This window comes from Eptesicus fuscus, chromosome 9, assembly GCF_027574615.1.
Source record: "Eptesicus fuscus isolate TK198812 chromosome 9, DD_ASM_mEF_20220401, whole genome shotgun sequence".
Lineage (NCBI taxonomy): Eukaryota > Metazoa > Chordata > Mammalia > Chiroptera > Vespertilionidae > Eptesicus > Eptesicus fuscus.
The window spans coordinates 83657053-83674645 of record NC_072481.1 but is presented as its reverse complement, the minus strand read 5'-3'; the positions used below and the strand labels follow the sequence as shown (position 1 = coordinate 83674645).

Sequence of the window (17593 nt, the reverse complement as noted above, 5' to 3'; positions counted from 1 at the left end):
TTCAATAAGACCAAATTAGTATTGTATTGATTAAGCTTGAATGGATTAAGATGGTATTTACCCATCTTAGATTTAATTAATAAGTACATAGAAAGCCAAGCAAATATACAAATTAGGCAATTATTTTCAGCAGGAAAATGAAGATAAATGTGTATTAAGTGATTTAGCTGTGAGTAGTGTTTATAATAACACACGGGGTTATAGTGATGATGAACCTGTAAGCACTGCTGATCTAAGCAAGACTATAATCTACATGGGACACCTAAGGGGATGGGCATTGTAACTTTGCTGCAGGAGGGAGTGAGTTCAGGTGAAGAAAGAAAGGTAAAGCCTCACATTTCAGAGTGAAAAGTCAATAGGTAATTTCTAAATTGAAAAGTCAAAATTTTGCAACATGCTTATGCTATTTATAGTTACAAATGTCAATATTAAAGAATTGGCAAAAAATAAATAAAAGGAAATATTTGTGTCTCAAGAGTGGGGCCCATGCCCATTTGGCTCAGTGGATAGAGCGTCGGCCTGTGGACTGAAGGGTCCCAGGTTCAATTCCTGTCAAGGGCACATGCCCCGGTTGCAGGATTGATCCCCAGTAGGGGCTGTGCAGGAGGCAGTTGATCAATGATTCTCTCTCATCATTGACGTTTCTATCTCTCTCTTTGCCTTCCCCTGTGACATCAATAAAAATATATTAAAAACAAATAATTAAATAAAATAAAGGGTGGGAAAAGATGATAATGGAGATGATAGAAAGCAGTTTTTTCATAACAAGAATAATAATTTTCTGACTCTTTAAATTTCAATGAAAATTTGTACATTACTTTTAAAAGGAGAAAAAAAGTTCAGGTTAAAAGTTGCTCCTAAAATCCTTGAGCAACTCATTTCAAGAGCTATGGATGACTTATCTAACGAAAATTGCAGATCTCTCTCTACTTCTTCAAAGAATCATACAGTGAGTGAGTATTTGTTAAATGACCATATTTTTGCAAGGTGCCATGTGAGATACCATGGAAAATGTGAATAAGAAGTACAATATGATTTTTTCCCTCACAATATGATTTGCAAACAAATAGGAAAGGTATGTGAAACATGTTTTTAATGTTTATTTGAATCAGTGAAAAGGGGGCTAGTTTGAAGGTGAAGGAATGACATAAGACAGTATGAAAGAAATAGGTTCAGAACTTCTTATTTTGATGTGGCAATTGAAATTGAACACTGAAGAAGGAGGTAGACCAGATAGTACTAACATGAGCAAAACCATAAAGAAAGCAAATGTTTCAGCAAGTTTGGGTGGTTGCAAATCAATCAATATAATGGAGGACAAAGATTGACAATGTGAACTGGAAGAGAGGAGGGATCTTGTGTGCCATGTTTATCACTATATTCTAAACACCTAGAACATTGCCTGGCACATAATAGTTAATAAATAGTTGCTCAATGGATGGTTTGATAAGACCAGAAAGATAAGTCAGGAGTTGGTAACAAAGGGCCTTGATGCCATGTTAAGAAATTTAGAGTTTAGACTATAAGTAATAAAATAATTCAGGAGAGGTTTGCCATGGTTCTAATTTTCATGGCTGAATTCAGGATAAATTGGAAACAAGATATGTTAGGTTAGGAAAACATGAAAAATAATAGTTTGAATTATATCCATTAGCCCTGAACTAGAAAGGAAGAAAAAAAAGAAAGGTTATTATAGAAACTAGTCATGATTTTATGGAAAGGAACTAAGTTTGGGGGTCAGAAAATCTAACTTTAAATCCAGTCTGGGTCATTTAATATGTGTGAAAATCCCAACAAGTCATAGAAACTTTTAGAGTCCTTATTAGTAAAAGCGGGTATGTTTTTGAATCCTTCATTTGTTGTCTAAAAGGTATTAGGTGACTTTTATGGATATGTAACCACATGGAGGCCGTATAAATAAATCGAGATGGGGACAAAAGAGGAAAACATGAGTGGGTACATAAAACAAAGCTGGACTGAAGCGAAAGTCCACTGTGATACACAAAACAATGTGAAAGCATGTTGCACATTACAAAGAGCTATCCAAATTATAGGTGCAGCTAACCTACACCATTTCTGATTTCCTGGAAGCTTGAAAGATATTGCCAGGGGATAAGAGGAAAGGGCATGATGTGGATGCAGAGGCTATGAGTTATAGACTAAGCTTTGAAGAAGTTTAGAGTTCAAGAGAAAATGAGAAACAGGATATCCGTAGTGTTGAGAAAATGAATCTAAGAAAACTTTTTTTTTTTTTTTTAATCTAGGAGGTATGTGAGCAGATCTGTAGCAGAAGAAGAGTCTGTGGAGTAGGAGAGAGAGAGAATAATGGAGAGGGCCATTCCTGGGCTCCCACTGGAAGAGAACAAAGGAGGCACCGTCAGTGGGAAGCAAATTGGCCTTAAGTGGAGAATAGATTCCACTTCCTCCAGAGGAGGAGGAAAGTAGAAGAGCAGAGGAAGGTGGAGTAACAATGAACTTGTGGAGCATCAGGGGTTAATGGGCTTCTCATTCTCCACAGGCTAGTGAAGGGCTTCGGCTAAAAGCAAGTAAGTGAGTGGGTGAGGGGAGGAGTTAGGAGGTTCAGAGGAGCAGACAAGTCTCCAGTCATTAGAGGGCAGAGATACAGACCCAGCGTGAGAAGGACCATCAACTATAAATATACCCAAGATTGTTGAGACCAAAGAAACATTGCAGTCACGGTTTATATAACATATTATGCTTTGTGGACAGTTGTGTTTTTTTTAATAAAAAAAACATATTAGCTCATTAGTCTTCATATGCTATCATTACATTATAAAATAAGGAAATTGAAGCTGAGAAAGAAATAACTTGCCCAGGATGACTGGGCAGGAAAATTCTTGTCTCACATTATAAAAATTTTAATCAGGTTTGGTCATTAATGGGAAGAAATCATCCTATTTATGTTATGACATAGTTCCCTGATTAGCAAGAAAAGTGGAAAGCTGCACAGGGATGAGATAAAGTCAATATTGTCCAAAATATTATTTTGGTCAGTATTACACAAAGTATGTGTTTGGAGTGAATGAACAGAGACTTCATAACAATTGCATAGAAAAAAAAATTTTTTAAGAGACCATACTAACACCAATCAGATTAGAATTTCATGTTTGCACAAAAATCTTATTGTCATCTTTTCTATTTTGCAATGTTTTCATGGTTAATCTATCTTGAGGACAGGAGATGTTGAAAGCAGGGGTGTTTAATGTTAACTTACTCATAATTAAAACATCATAGTTTAAATTGGAGTAAAGGGAGGTTGTAACATGCTTAAAGTTTAGAATGATTTGAAAATAACATAAGTAATTTTCCCTTGGAGAAGAAGAGGACTTTCAAGATCTCAGCTGAGAATAAAAAGTGAAAAACTGGATAAAGTAAGAGGACAGAGAAAAGTAGTGTGCTCTATCTTTAAAGACATTATAGAATAAATTGCATTGAGAGGGCAGTAGTTTTATTGTTAATTTTAATATTTTCATTGATTTTTACAGAGAGGAAGGGAGAGGGAGACAGAAAGGGAGAAACACCGATTCGATAGTGTAGCATTAACAGCTACTGGGGAGCAAGCCCACAACCCTGGCATGTGCCCTGACCCAGAATCAAACCAGCAACCTGTTGGTGCACAGGACGATGCTCAGCAAACTGAGCAACACTGGCCAGGGCGAGAAGGCAATAGCTTTATAAAGAGTATATAGACAAGTTATTTAGAACCCATACCTTTTTTAAAAATCAAGATTTTATTTTTTAGAGCAGTTTTAGGTTTACCAAATAAAGTGCCCTTTCTCCTCCCACCCTTCATTATTAGCATTTTGCATTAGTTGTGGTACATTTGATGAACCAATATTGATAAATTATTATTATTTAAAGACTATTGGGAGCATTATCTCAATTCTTTGAGGTTCTGCTTCCTGGCATATGTCGACAGTTTGGCTCCAATAACCTCACAAAAATTCTTAAAAAAAAAAAATAAAGACTATAGTTTACATTGGCATTCACCCCTTGTGTTGTACAGTTCTATGAAACCCATAGTTGTTTTTTTCAATTGAATTTATTGGAGTGACATTGTTCTACCATTTTTAATTGTACTAACTAGAAAGTAGTTTCGATTTGTTAATATTTAAGTTAAGAAAACCTTTCAAAGAATTAAGTAAACATTTAGATTTTGAATTTGTTTCTAGATAGGTGATTTTTATCCGAGATTTCAAAGCAATAATAGAAAAGATCTTTTTTACTTTTATACTACCTTTTGAAAAATTTACAACCAGTAGCCTCTAATCATATCTCAACATTACCTGAGACAAGTAACATAAGATATTTTTAAATTTAAATTTTTACTGAAATTCAATAATTTAAACCTAAATGCATTAAGGTTTGAGGAAATTACCATGTAATTTTTGTAGCTATCACAAAATGATATAGTAGAGAAGGAACAAAATACATAGATTAATTTTGTTTTCAAATAAGTATTTTACAATGAATATATTTACACCTGGCATATTATCTCAGATTGAAAAGAGACTAAAGTATATAATCTAAATACTATAACTGATTTTTGAAGGTTTGTCTATATTGAAATAATATGTGATTCTTACAATGACATCTCAAGTAGATCATAATAAAAAAGGGAAGAATGAAGGCATGCATAGAAAGAAAATAGATTTTAAAAAATCTAAAAAAGATGAGGTCTGTGATTAAAGTTTATATTGTCACAAAGTACCTGATTAGAAAATTCACCATCTTTGAAGTATAACCGGCAAAATTAGACTCTTTACCCTAAAACGAACTTTAGGGAGCTAGTTTAACACATCACATTACAGGTAGAAATTAAAACCCGGTGAAGTGTCCACGTTAGTGATAAAAGGTACCACCTATCTATGATTCTCACACACACACAAACAGTACTAGATACAAGTAAAGTCTATGGATTTCAATTCCCTGAAAGGATGGTTCACAGCTAATGGTCAGAGTTGGTTATTAATTAATTAGTTAATTAATAAGAAAGATTATGTAGGACAATAAGAGTTACCTTTTTTAGAAACAATTTAGAGCATAAGACAGAAACCTAGAAAAAATAAAGCAGCAGTAGCACTTGAAAGTTGCTGGCATGATTAACTACCTACTTGGGAGTATGCCAATTTTATATGGGTCTGTTGGACCATGTCACAAAGTGGTCACAAAAAGGGACAATTCAGCGAGATCCTAGAGAATGGGGAGGGTTTTGATGAGCAGAGTCGGGAGGCAGGCAACCCATGCAGTGACAGCAGTTGGAGATAGGGAGGAAGGGAAGCAGCAGACTTACTGCAGAAACAGCTAGTGGAACCATGTAGTTGAAGGGAAGCAGCTGACAATAATGCTAGCAATATACACCTGGGTCACATTGTGGACGGAAAGCAGAGAATATGGACTTCATCTTATAGTTAGAGGGCAGCTACTTGATTTCTGGAGTAAGGGAGTTATATGATCAAAGCGTTATTTTTAGAAGATAATTAGGGTGGTGTGCTTGATTAAGAGAAGCTAGGAATGTTTGGACGCCAGCCCTATTTTTTCCAAGTTCATGCCTTGGTGGACAACTGCTTTCTTTCCCCAGACACTCTCTAATGTTAATATTGGCAGCACTGGAGTACCACTGGACTAGATTACTGAGCAGCTTTTCATTACATGTGATGTAGAGTGTATTTGCTTTTCATCTGTAGCAATCTTTGAAGAAGAATTAGGAAAAAAAAAATTTAAATGTATCCCATCACACCTCTACATCTTAGGGTAATAAAAGTGAGATCCAAATCTTCTAAATGTGGGTGAAAAAAACAGGGAGTTGGCATTAAGGAAACAGGCATGAAGCTCTTGGTTAAGAGAAAATTGAGGAATTAGAAAAATGTGGTTGGAAATGATGCCAAAATTGTAGGCTATGGTGGTTGTAAAGACCTAATTCAGATTTTAATTAGAGAATCTGTATTCAAGAAGCCAGGTGTCAGGGCAGTATAAACTAGAAGAAAAGGAGAGATTGTGAAGTATTTTCCATCCAAGGAATTCAATGCACTTGTAAATATTAATAGAAGAAGTAATTGCTATTGAATTTAAGAAGACAGATGTCCAATTCACAGACGTCATAGAATCTAAAAGTAATATAGCTCTGGGTTTAAGAATAAGCCATTCACTTGAAATTCAGAAGCAAAGAAGAGAAAGAAAATAGAGCAGAAAATGGCAAGTAGTTACAAGTAAGGAAAGAAATGCTTCCTTGGAAAGGAATCCAATTATTATGTAAGTGAAAAAAAGAAGGGAGGAGATAATGAAGAGACATGGAAGAAAAAGTAAAGAATATTCCGCATAGTGGGAGAATAAACAGAAGGAGCAGTTTAGTTAGATATTTATATAAAGTAGATACATTCAGATCACTTAATAAGCACTCACTGTCCTATAAAGCATCCCTAGGAAGCAGATTATGATTATCACCCCATTTTACAGAGCAGTGTCTGTAAATTTTATAGTGTCCTTTAGCCCCTTAGCCCATTAACCTTTGGGTGCTCAGTAGCAATGAATCTGAATTGTAATTTGGCCACAATAAGAAACATTACTATTTCTTTCCTTTTTTTTTTTTTTCCAGGATCTTTAGTTTAACCTAGAAGAATGATTCCTTTGACTTATCTGCTACACAACTGGCCAATATTCCACGATGCCATCTCAATACTGCGCTATATTTTAGATTACCAGAAAAATTGAGCAAGCTTCAAGGAAATCTAGTAGCAAAAATTCCATACTATTAAGTCAGCTGCTAATATTTCTGCAGCACTCCAGAATTTCTTATTTAAGTAGTGGCCACATTTTTTTCTGGCTTTCTTTGAATTTGTGAGAACAGACACAAACCAAATATTTTTATTGTGACTTATTGCAGAATGATAGGTTGGCCTTCTGGGAATATGAAGCACAGACCACTGTCATAAAGTAACTTATGTTTGAAAACTTTAAAAAAAATAATTGGTTTGGGACAAGACTTTTTTTTTCTAAATTAGAAAATAAAAGATTTCTTAAGAAATCTCACTAAAAATTCAAATGAAAAAAATTATATGAGTTTGTTTTAATGGTATCAAAATGGATACAAGGTCATTAGTTGCTCAAAATACTTAATAGGAGTCTTTATTGAGATGGTAAAAAATATATTTCTTTAAAGAAAATCCAAAAGACTAACAACCTACTTTCCCCCAATCAGACTTTAGTATAATAGAAAATTATGCTTTTAGAATAAGGCAAATAGCAGGAAAGCTACTGTTAGAAAAGTGTCTGCTTTACCTTTCTGAAAATCACTTTATTTTGTTCCAGAGTGGTGAACTATGGAACTTTCTGAGAGAACGTGGTTACGAAACTGTTTTGTGATCAGGGAACAGGAGGGAGGAACTGTTTTGACTCCCTTGTTACTATGTGAGGGATGGAATTTTGCAACCAGAAGGTTCCACAACAGTTGGGAATGACAGTTGTATGAGTGGCAAGCAGAAGACAAATGTGTGTGTCCTGTTACTCCTGATCTGAGCACTACATACCACGACTGTGCCAAGATTTCCTGCTTGCATCAATAGTTTTTGTAATTACCATTATGTAATTATGCATTATCCATTAATAGCAAAAAATCTTACAATAACATCTACACTGTCTTTAGGTTAGACAGCCATCTGGCTGATACTCAACACACACACACACACACACACACACACACACACGCACACGCACACGCACACACACACGCACGCACACAGCCTTATTCAGATGCCTTATTATAACCCTTGTTCCATTTCCAAACATCTACCTTAAATCAAGCTCCACCTCTTCTTGCAGAAATGAAAATAGCTGAACCTTCAAAAGCACTCCGAACATGTTAAAGTTTATCGTGAGCTTTAATGGCCTATTTTTAGTGGCTTACTCTTGTCTTTTATTTCTTTGCTTATCTCTTACTGGTGTATTAATATTACTTTCCTTTTCCTTAGCCTCTATAAAGTCCATTCTGTCTATTGTTCTTTCTCCAACTTGCCCAATTTGGACTTTGACTTTAGATTCTTAGGTTCCTTTATATTGAAACCTGTAGGCATTTTGGCATAATAGGAACTACCATAAAAAGAAGGTGCCAATAAGCTCAAAATTATAAATTAAACCACGAGCTTTTAGAAACAGAAAATTAAACCAAATAGTATAGAATACTACCACATTGAATTTAAGGAAGGAAAAGATGGTGGGTTTCAGAGTTGTTTACTAGAAGCAATTCAGTCGCAAAATTCAATAAACAAGCATCTAGAGAAAACTTTTTGAGCTCAACTACATATTTTAAAAGCCAGGAGCTAGTGAGTTTGGGTCCTGGTTAGGTTGTGGGTAACAGAGATGTTAGTGTAGGAGGTAGACATTGGGAGTCAAGATGTGTTTGGAGAAAGAGAACACTTTTGAAGCTAGTGGGGGTGGAGTTGTGGGGTCGGCAGTTTATGTACAGGAAGGAAACGTTACTTATAACCATTGATTTAGAAGGGAAACTTGAAATGCCCTAATGTTTTTTGACTCCTGTCCTGTATCTGGATCCACATACTTGGTGTACCCCTGTGGTATATATTTATCATATATAAAATAAATAATACTCTAAACCTATATCAAATTCTGCTAGACAGGTCATCAGGTGGAAATTAAATCTCAAAGAGAAGGAAACTTGAAGAAAAAGGCTGTCTGCTTCATAACAGTGTTTAAGGCCCACCTGCTCTCTCAGATCCCAGACTGCAGCCACTGAGAGGGCCAAGGAAAGCTCGGACTCACTGGGGGGCTCAGGACTAGTCTTCCCTGCAGATGGTGAGGGTTCTTGGGAAGGGTTCTTGGGAGGCCTTGTGTGGTTGTACCTTGGCTATCTTAACCTCTCTAAGTCTGAGTTCCTTTATCAGTAACATGTAGATCACAACAGCACTGAAGCAGCCCATTGTTTTTTGTTTTTTGTTTTTTTTAAAGAAAATTTATTTTGGAATATTTTAGATTTACAGAAAAATTGCAAAGATTGTACAGAGTGCTCCCATATGCCCTCCTCAAGTTTTTCCCAGTGTTAACATCTTGCATTACCATGATGCACTTGTCAAAAATGAGAAACTGCTACAGGTACATTACTGTTCACTCAACTCCAGACTTTATTTGGATGTCACCAAGTATTTCCATTAATGTCCCCTCTCTATTCCAGGATCCCATCCAGGGCACCATGTTATATTTAGTTATCATGTCTCCTCAGTCTCCAGAGACTTATTTCAAGATTTAAAAGGTAATAAATGTTAAAGCACACTTAGTAGAGTGTGGGAATGCAATTAGGAATTGGTCAACACTTATATATAGCTATAACTATGTGGCAGGCACTGTCCTAAGTGCTTTAGAAATACCTGTACATCTAATCTTCATAATTCTATGAAGATTCTAATTACACCCACTTTACAGATGAGTAACCTGAGGCACAGGAAGGTCAAATAAATTGCCTAGTATTGTGCTTTTGACAGGGTTGGAATCCAATCCAGGTTTGCTGGCTTCTATATTTTTCTTTAACATTTTAAATTTATTGATTGATTTTAGAGAGGGGGCAAGAGAGAAATATCAATTTGTTATTCCACTTACTTATGTATTCATTGGTTGATTCTTGTATGTACCCTGAGCAGGGATGGAACCCAGAACCTTGGTGTATAGGGACGATGCTCTAACCAACTAAGCTACCTAGCCAAGGTCAGGTTTGTTGGCTTCTAAGTCCATATTGTTTTCTCTGCCATATTTTTTCTTAATTTTATACACATACACACCTTTCTCTCCCTTTCAACATAAAATGCTTAAGCCACGAAACCTTAATCAAAATTATAGCAGAGGAGCCCTGGCCGGTTGGAGTATTGTCCTAGACCAAAAGGTTGTGGGTTCAATTCTAGGTCAGGGCTCATACCTAGGTTGCAGGTTCGATCCTTGGTCAGTCAGGTGTGTATGAGAGGCAACTAATCCATGTTGCTCTCTCACCTCAATGTTTCTCCCTCTCTCTCAAAGGAGAAATAACTCTTTTTTTAAAAAAAATTTAGGAATGTATATTAAGAGTATGCTAAAGGCAATGGAGTTGCTGGTGGTTAAGAATCGAGCAAGGACACAAAAGGAAAAGGATTTGAGAGCAGGAAGAAGGGGAGGAGAATTGACTAGTCAAGCCCTGCCAAGGAGCCAGCTTGGTGACATTGTATAATACACATGACCACTTCATATTTTAGTTTCCTAGTCTGTAAGATAAGCAGTTCCCTTTTAACCATATTATGTAACATCAAGTCCAGAAATTAAACATCCCGAGTTGTTTAAATGAAAATGCACAAGTAAGAAAACACTAAAGCTGGCATGAAAGCCTTAGTAACTAAGCTGCAAGATGAGCAGGGCTCAGGCTACAGCAAAGCTGTTAGTTTGGGGACATTTTGAGAGCAGGTCCTGGGCACAAAACAGCAGAATCTGAAAGTTAACGAGCAGGACTGCACTCACTTGTAAAGAAGTCATGGTTCTCCTCTCCTTCATCTACTCAACAAAGTTATAGCAACACTGTTCCAGGGACTGGGGACTCAGAGGGGAACAAATCAAGATGCCTTTAATCACGGACCTCATGTTTTCCAGAGCGTAAGATGTTATAAAGGAAAGCCATGGAGTGGTGAGACAGAGAGTATGGGGTAGGGGAAGTGATATGCACACCTTAGATAGGATGGATGGATAAACCTTAATTTACATATGTTTGATTGTGAATACACTGGGGGAAACAAGACCCTTAAATCCTTTGGCAATCAATAAGATGGCTTTATTTATACAATGCAGTAAAGGTGCAGAAAGCAAAACAGCTGTCCAGAGAAGGTTTGACAACTATTTTACTAGAAATGTTAAAAAGTAGAGTATATACAAATGGTTTAGGAGTTATTTAGTAAGGACACATATGTAATACCTTAATCAATAAAGAAAACGGCTGAAACTGGTTTGGCTCAGTGGATAGAGCGTCAGCCTGTGGACTGGAAGGTCCCGGGTTCGATTCCGGTCAAGGGCATGTACATTGGTTGCGGGCACATCCCCCAGTAGGGGGTGTGCAGGAGGCAGCTGGTCAATGTCTCTCTCTCATCGATGTTTCTAACTCTCTATCCCTCTCCCTTTCTATCTGTAAAAAAATCAATAAAATATATTAAAAAAAAAAAATGAGTTAGGGAATAGAAAGCCCAGAAATAAACCCTTCCGTATATGAAAAAAAAAAAATAAAGAAAACAATAATTTAAAAAAAGTTATTTAGGAGTAATTCTTCCTGGAAATAAGTGAGACTAGAATGAAGTCCCTTTGGCCCTCCGAGGCTAAGAAAAAATAAAATTAAGCATGTCCCAGCAGTGTTTCGTTTGGATAAAGGACACTGCAGTCTAATCTAGAGCGTTCCATTTTTTTTTTTAATGCAGCAGTGTTATTAAAATAGTAATGATAGTTATAATCGTAGCTAACATTCATTGAGTACTCAGTCACTTCCAGGCATTTTCATCTAGTATTTCACTCAGTCCTCTGCTCACCCCTACAAGGAATGTACTGAGGCTTAAAGAGATGGGAGTGACCTTTCCCACAGTCACCAGTGTCCTCTCACTGAAACCCAGGTCTGTCTGAGCTCGAAACCCATGTTAACTTATTTTATCTATAAGCACCTGACAAGCCTCTTTCCTAGGTCGGTATTAGTTCACTCTGCATTTCCATGTGAAAATACTCTTGTCTGCTTTCAACTGAATTGTGTCCCTACCCTGACTCCCAAATCCGTATGTTGAAGCCTTACCCTCAATGTGACTGCATGTGGAAATGAGGAAACTAAGTTAAATGAAACATAATCCGGGTGAGGCTGGGTCCCGGGTCATGGCGAGGCCGAGCGCCCCTGGGTCCGGGTGAAGCTGAATCCCGGGTCCTGGTGAGGCTGTGCGCCCCTGGATCCGGGTGAGGCTGGGTCCCGGGTCCGGGTGAGGCCGCGCCCCTGGGTCCGGGAGAGGCCATGCGCCCCTGGGTCCGGGTGAGGCTGGATCCCGGGACCGGGTGAGGCCACGCACACCTGGGTCCAGGTGAGGCCACATGCCCCAGGGCCCGGGTGATGCTGGGTCCCAGGTCTGGGTGAGGCTGCGTGCCCCTGAGTCCGGGTGAAGCCGTGCCCCTGGGTCCGGGCAAGACCAAACCAGAAGGAGTCGGACCTGCATTACCACCATTTGTCCACCATCCAGAGCTGAAAAGTCAGTGCTGACATGTACACATAAGGAACTGGTGGACATTGAAATTGGGTCTCAAAAGAACTGTTGGTCCAGAAAGAAACTTACTACAGACTGATTCATTTGCCTGTCAGCATAACCATTATTGCTCGTCTCACATTCGGTTCTTATAAGTATATTTCTAGTAACACATGATCTCACTCATCTAGAGGAAATGATGAACAACATAGACTGATGAACAAGAACAGACCCAGAAACAAGGAGGCATCGATCAGACTGTCGGGCTTCAGAGGGAGGATAGGGAAGGGTGGGGGGAGGGGGGAGAGATCAACCAAAGGACTTGTGTGCATGCATACAAGCCTAACCAATGGTTAAAGACAACAGGGTGGTGGGGGCATCCGTGGGGAGGTGTGGGGGATGGGAATAGGGGGATGAGGACAAATATGTGACACCTTAATCAATAAAGAAATTAAAAAAAAAAGAAAGGAACGTAAGGGTGGGGCCCTGATTCCATAGGCTTAGTGTCTAAGAGATACCAGAGAGCTCACTTGCTGTGTGTGTGGGCACACCTGGAGGGAAGACCATATGATGACATAGTAAGGAGGTGGCTGGCCAGCTACAAGCCAGGAAGAGTGTTCTCACCAGAAAATGAATCAGCAGAATCTTGATCTTGGCTTTCCAGCTTCCAGATCTGTGAGGAAATAAATTTCTATTATAGAGTCACCCAGTCCATGGTACTTTGTTATGGCAGTCTGAGATGACTAATATAGTGTATTAGATTGCTGGACTAACACAGTGTCTTAGGTTGGGCTAATACAATGTCTTATACTTACACTTGTTTCCACATTGTCAGATCATGGATAAAGTTGAATTGTTTTAATTGAACGCTGTTGCCTCTTAGGAACTGCAAGTATTGCTTCTATCACTCTTTCACCTCTTTAAGAGGTAGTACACCAAATAACATTCTTTAAACTATATTATTAATTGGCATTGAACTTCTTTTTTAAAATATATTTTTATTGGTTTCAGAGAGGAATGGAGAGGGAGAGAGAGATAGAAACATCAATGATGAAAGAGAATCAGGGAGAGAGAGAGAGAAAACATCAATGATGAAAGAGAATCACTGATCGGCTCCCCCTGCACACCTCCCACTAGGGATCGAGCCCACAACCTGGGCATGTGCCCTGACTGGGAATTGATCTGTGACCTCCTGGTTTATAGGTCAATGCTTAACCACTGAGCCATGCCAGCTGGGCTAAACTTTTAAATAAAGTTAGAAACCAGTTTCCTTAGATTGTGTATCCTGTAATGTTAGTAATGTCAACATTGGCATAAATGTGAATTAAATTATCCTTTTTAATCCTCAAACATCACACCATCCCAACTTTCCTATTTTTATCACACAATCTACCAAGTTTCAAAACTTGAAACTACGGACTTTTATTTTTTCATTCATTTTTCTTCCTTACTCCACAGATGTAGAACATTAGAGTTATTATACTATTTTTCACAAAATATAATCTTTAAACTTTGAGCAGCTCCACATTCTTTGGGTTCTCTAGCTGCAGGCAAATTAGTTAGCATTTCTAAATCTCCTTTTCAACTATACTATGGGTTTATAGTGGGGATTAAATGAGTTTATACAGCAGAGATTGGCAAGTCGTAAACTCTCAACTGTCAATTACTACCACTACCACTACTACTACTATTACTACTTCTGGTGATACCAATGCTACTAATACTCCTACTTCCAATAAAGTTACTACGATGATGGATCCTAAATCCCTCAGTGACAATAATTTTCCTTAAAAAGATTATTCTCAGTCTACATGTCTCCAAATGACTACCAGCTACAGGCATACCTCAGCTACACTGCAGGTTCCATTCCAGGCCACCTCAATCAAGTGAATGTCACAATAAAGCGATCACATGAACTTTTTGGTTTCCCGTGCATATAAAGTTATGTTTACACGATACTGTAATCTACTAAGCGTGTAATAACAAGGCTAGAGAGATGTACATACCTTAACTAAAAAATTCTTTATTGCTAAAAATGCTAACTATAATCTGAGCCTTCACTGGCTCATAATCTTTTTGCTGGTGGAGGGTCTTGCCTCAATGCTGACGAAAACACAATATTTGCAAAGTGTAATAAATATGCCTCTATTTGCAGTATCATATCTTAATTCCTTCCTCAATTCCATCTTAAGTCCTTCCTTTTGCCCGTTGCCTGCCCATTCTGTTTTCATAGCTCCTTGCTAGAGAATCCACCCTTCCTGTTTGCCTAGGACAGTCCAGGTGTGTGTCTCTCATCTGGGTATAGTTATTAATAGTTTCTCTTTCCCTCTCAAAAGTCCAGTCTGGATGCTACATTTATATGGTCACCCTATTTTTTTTTTTCCACATTTGTTTTGACTCTCCACTCTAGCCAGAAAAATCATCACACATAGTTTACTTGCTTTCACCATCAAACTATTTCCCTTGCCTGGAATGCTGTTCTCATACTATTGCCAAATCATGAACTTTCCTTCAAAATCCTACTCAGGACTCAGTCTCAGGGTGGAACTCTCATAATCCTGCCCTCCATCCAATCCAGAGAGCTCTCAGCAATCATGTAAATAACGCTGTATAACTTTAATTGGCTCCGTTTATATGCTGCTCCTTGTATCTTTTTTTCCCCTCTCGGTACTTTTCCATGTGTTTATCCCGTCTCCATTAACTTGTGAACTCCCAGAGGGCAAGGCCTGAACGCAGGCTGGTGTTGGCATCAAGTGGATGAATAGTTAGGGCTGAATGGTAGACAGTGCAATCCTTCTTGATTACTAATATGTTAAAAAAAAAAACAAAAAAACAAGAAAAAAAAAAACACCCTTTGTTAGTGCTTTGTGATGGTTTTGAGACTGCTAATCTAATGTAGAAATGTATCCAGTTTCTGCTAGTGTCCAGACAGCTAAGATAAAATCAAGTTACAAGCTTTCCATAACGTGAGGGGGAGGGTGCCCTATAGGAATGGAGGCTATTACGGAGTTCATTTCCTTCAGAGGTATATTCTCGTCTCTTCAAGGCCGCAGGTCTATCTGAGGAGGGAAATAACACCTACTTTCAAAACTGAGCTCTAACAGCCAAACATACAATACTCAGAAAACAGACAATGCTGCCTTGTTCTGAGTTTGTGCTGACGGTGGAGGGAAGTGAAATCTCCAGGATTACTACTAGGTAGGTGGGTCGTTCATTTCAGTCCAGGTAACCGGGGGAAGACAGGGCGAAGCCCCTTTCTCTCTGCCGGGCTAACAACTCGCGCTCCTTCACCGTGACCACCTGCTTCCTCCTCTTCAAACCAGCGGGTAAAGTGCCAGGTCTCTGCACATCGCGCTCGGCGCAGAGCCCACGGTATAAACCCGCGTAGGCGGTGCGCTAGATAACATCAAAGCCCGAGGCAGGGGCCCGAACCGGAGGGGGAGGGGGCACCAGCAGCCTGGGGAACCAAGCGCCTCCCCCTAGCATTTCCTCTCACGCCCCTTCCAACCTGGGAGGCTTTTGGTTTCTGCTTTTGTTGTTTTTAAAATTAAAAGTTAAACCCTGGAAGCTCTGCATCAGACTTTTGCGTTGCAGTCCGGGTAAGTTTCCTCTCGGGTCTTTTGTCTGGCGTCTGGCTGGGGGAGAGTGGGCAGGGCGTGCGGGAAGGTTTTTGTCGCCGGGTCGCCCCGAGGAGGAGGGGATTCGGCCGGTGGACAGGAAAGCCCGGCGCGCGCGGAGGGCGGAGGGCGGGACAGGCGGCGGCGTGACCCGGAGGCCGCCGGGGAGGAACCTCCGGGATCTCCGCGTGGCGGAGGCGCTCGCCGGCCGCGCGCAGGGCGGAGGGCCGGGGCCGCGGGGCCGCGCCAGGGGGGAGCTCGAGCGGGGCCGGGCCGGCGGCCGCGTGGGAACCCGGGCTGGGGACGCGCGGGCGGCGGCGGTGGCGCGGAGCCCGGGGGACGCGGTGGGACGGCGGAGCCCGGCCACCAGCCTCGGGGTGCACCTCCGTCCTCCCAGAATTGCTCAGCAAGGAAAACGTGTGTAGATCTTCTCAGGGACACTGCCCTCACTTGGGCCCCGGTCCCGAAAGGGGCTCCAAAACAGTTCACTTGGCCAGTAGGGGTGCACACAGAGAGGAATGGGCCCCAAGGCGCACCCCTCCCCTTTTTTTAATAGAGGATGATGACCACCCCCCATTAGTTACAGAATTTTTGACAGTTCAAACTGCTCTTTACCACTCACATTTGTCTTCTTCAAAATGTTTTTCTCTCCACATTCCATTTATAAGATACAATTTGAGAAACGATTTAAATTTGCCACAAAAACAAGCCGAAACTAACTACTTTCTAGTTTAGCTGGCTTTCCTTGCTTTCTGATAACTAGGAAGTTAGAATTGGAGGCAAAATTAGGAAAAGCAATTGCATTTAGAAAGTTAATTCACCAATAGAAAATAGGAAGCTGTTCAATATTGTATACATTTAAAAGAAAAGTGCAATATTAATTTACTGCTCAGAAGAATTAAATTGTGAGCAATTTAATAAAAAAGTTGTTTAACAATCGAAATGACCAAATTGCATGTTTACTTTGTTAGAAAGTTCACAGCAATGCCAAATCCCTTATAAACACGGTGTCTACAGTATGTATTTCTGTTATGTTCAACAATTATTTGGTTAAAATTATATTCACTCAATTACCATTTTTGACTTAACAAGTTACACAAAGTAGGATTAGTAATAATGGAGCTACCTTAATCTTTATCTTCTGACAGATTAGGTATACTTTCACGTGTAAGTAAATGTTTATTTTTTATTTAAGTGCCCAGTTGGGAAGTTAGGTTACACGCTGTTTGTGATTGCAATCCATTAGATTTCACTTTATGAGATGATTATATCACATCAAAAATGAAAAACTGCATTATTTCACTGCAAGCTTGGAAGCATATTGTGCTAAACAAAATTTCAAATTTAGGCAGTTGTTGGATGATCTTTGCTTTTAGGACCAAAGTTAGTTTTTAATAGGCACATTCTCCATTGTTCATGACATTTGGGGTGCAAGCTCGCCATCAGTGAGTGTTCCATTTTTAATTATTCCCATTCTTGTGCATTAAAAGCTTTTCTTAGCACAAATGAGCTGGAGATAGGATTTCCTCAGGGGAATTTTAGGAGTGAACCCTAGCAGGAAAAACCCAGACGCCTTTATGGAAGCCTCAGGGAACATAATTCAAGCTTGCCAGCGAAGTGGGTGTACGGTGGTTTAGCATGTTTATTCCTTAAAAGGGGAAAGCAGTTTGGTTTAATCTGAGAAATCTCTTTGCATCAAAAATTTTTGTTTTACTTTATTCCTCCCAA

General features: G+C 39.3%; 1 protein-coding gene and 1 long non-coding RNA gene across 2 annotated transcripts in view; one reads left to right on the top strand and one right to left on the bottom strand.

Moving 5' to 3' along the window:
- LOC114233190 (uncharacterized) overlaps window positions 1–7379 on the bottom strand; it is a 38565-nt gene extending 31186 nt beyond the window's left edge. The window contains exon 1 of the long non-coding RNA XR_008556998.1: window positions 7300–7379. This is a non-coding gene — a long non-coding RNA (uncharacterized LOC114233190). The remainder of the gene's footprint in view (window positions 1–7299) is intronic.
- Window positions 7380–15744: 8365 nt separating this feature from the next.
- HIVEP1 (HIVEP zinc finger 1) overlaps window positions 15745–17593 on the top strand; it is a 160764-nt gene continuing 158915 nt past the window's right edge. The window contains exon 1 of the mRNA XM_028152416.2: window positions 15745–15847. The gene's annotated coding sequence lies outside the window, so the exon portion shown is untranslated. The remainder of the gene's footprint in view (window positions 15848–17593) is intronic.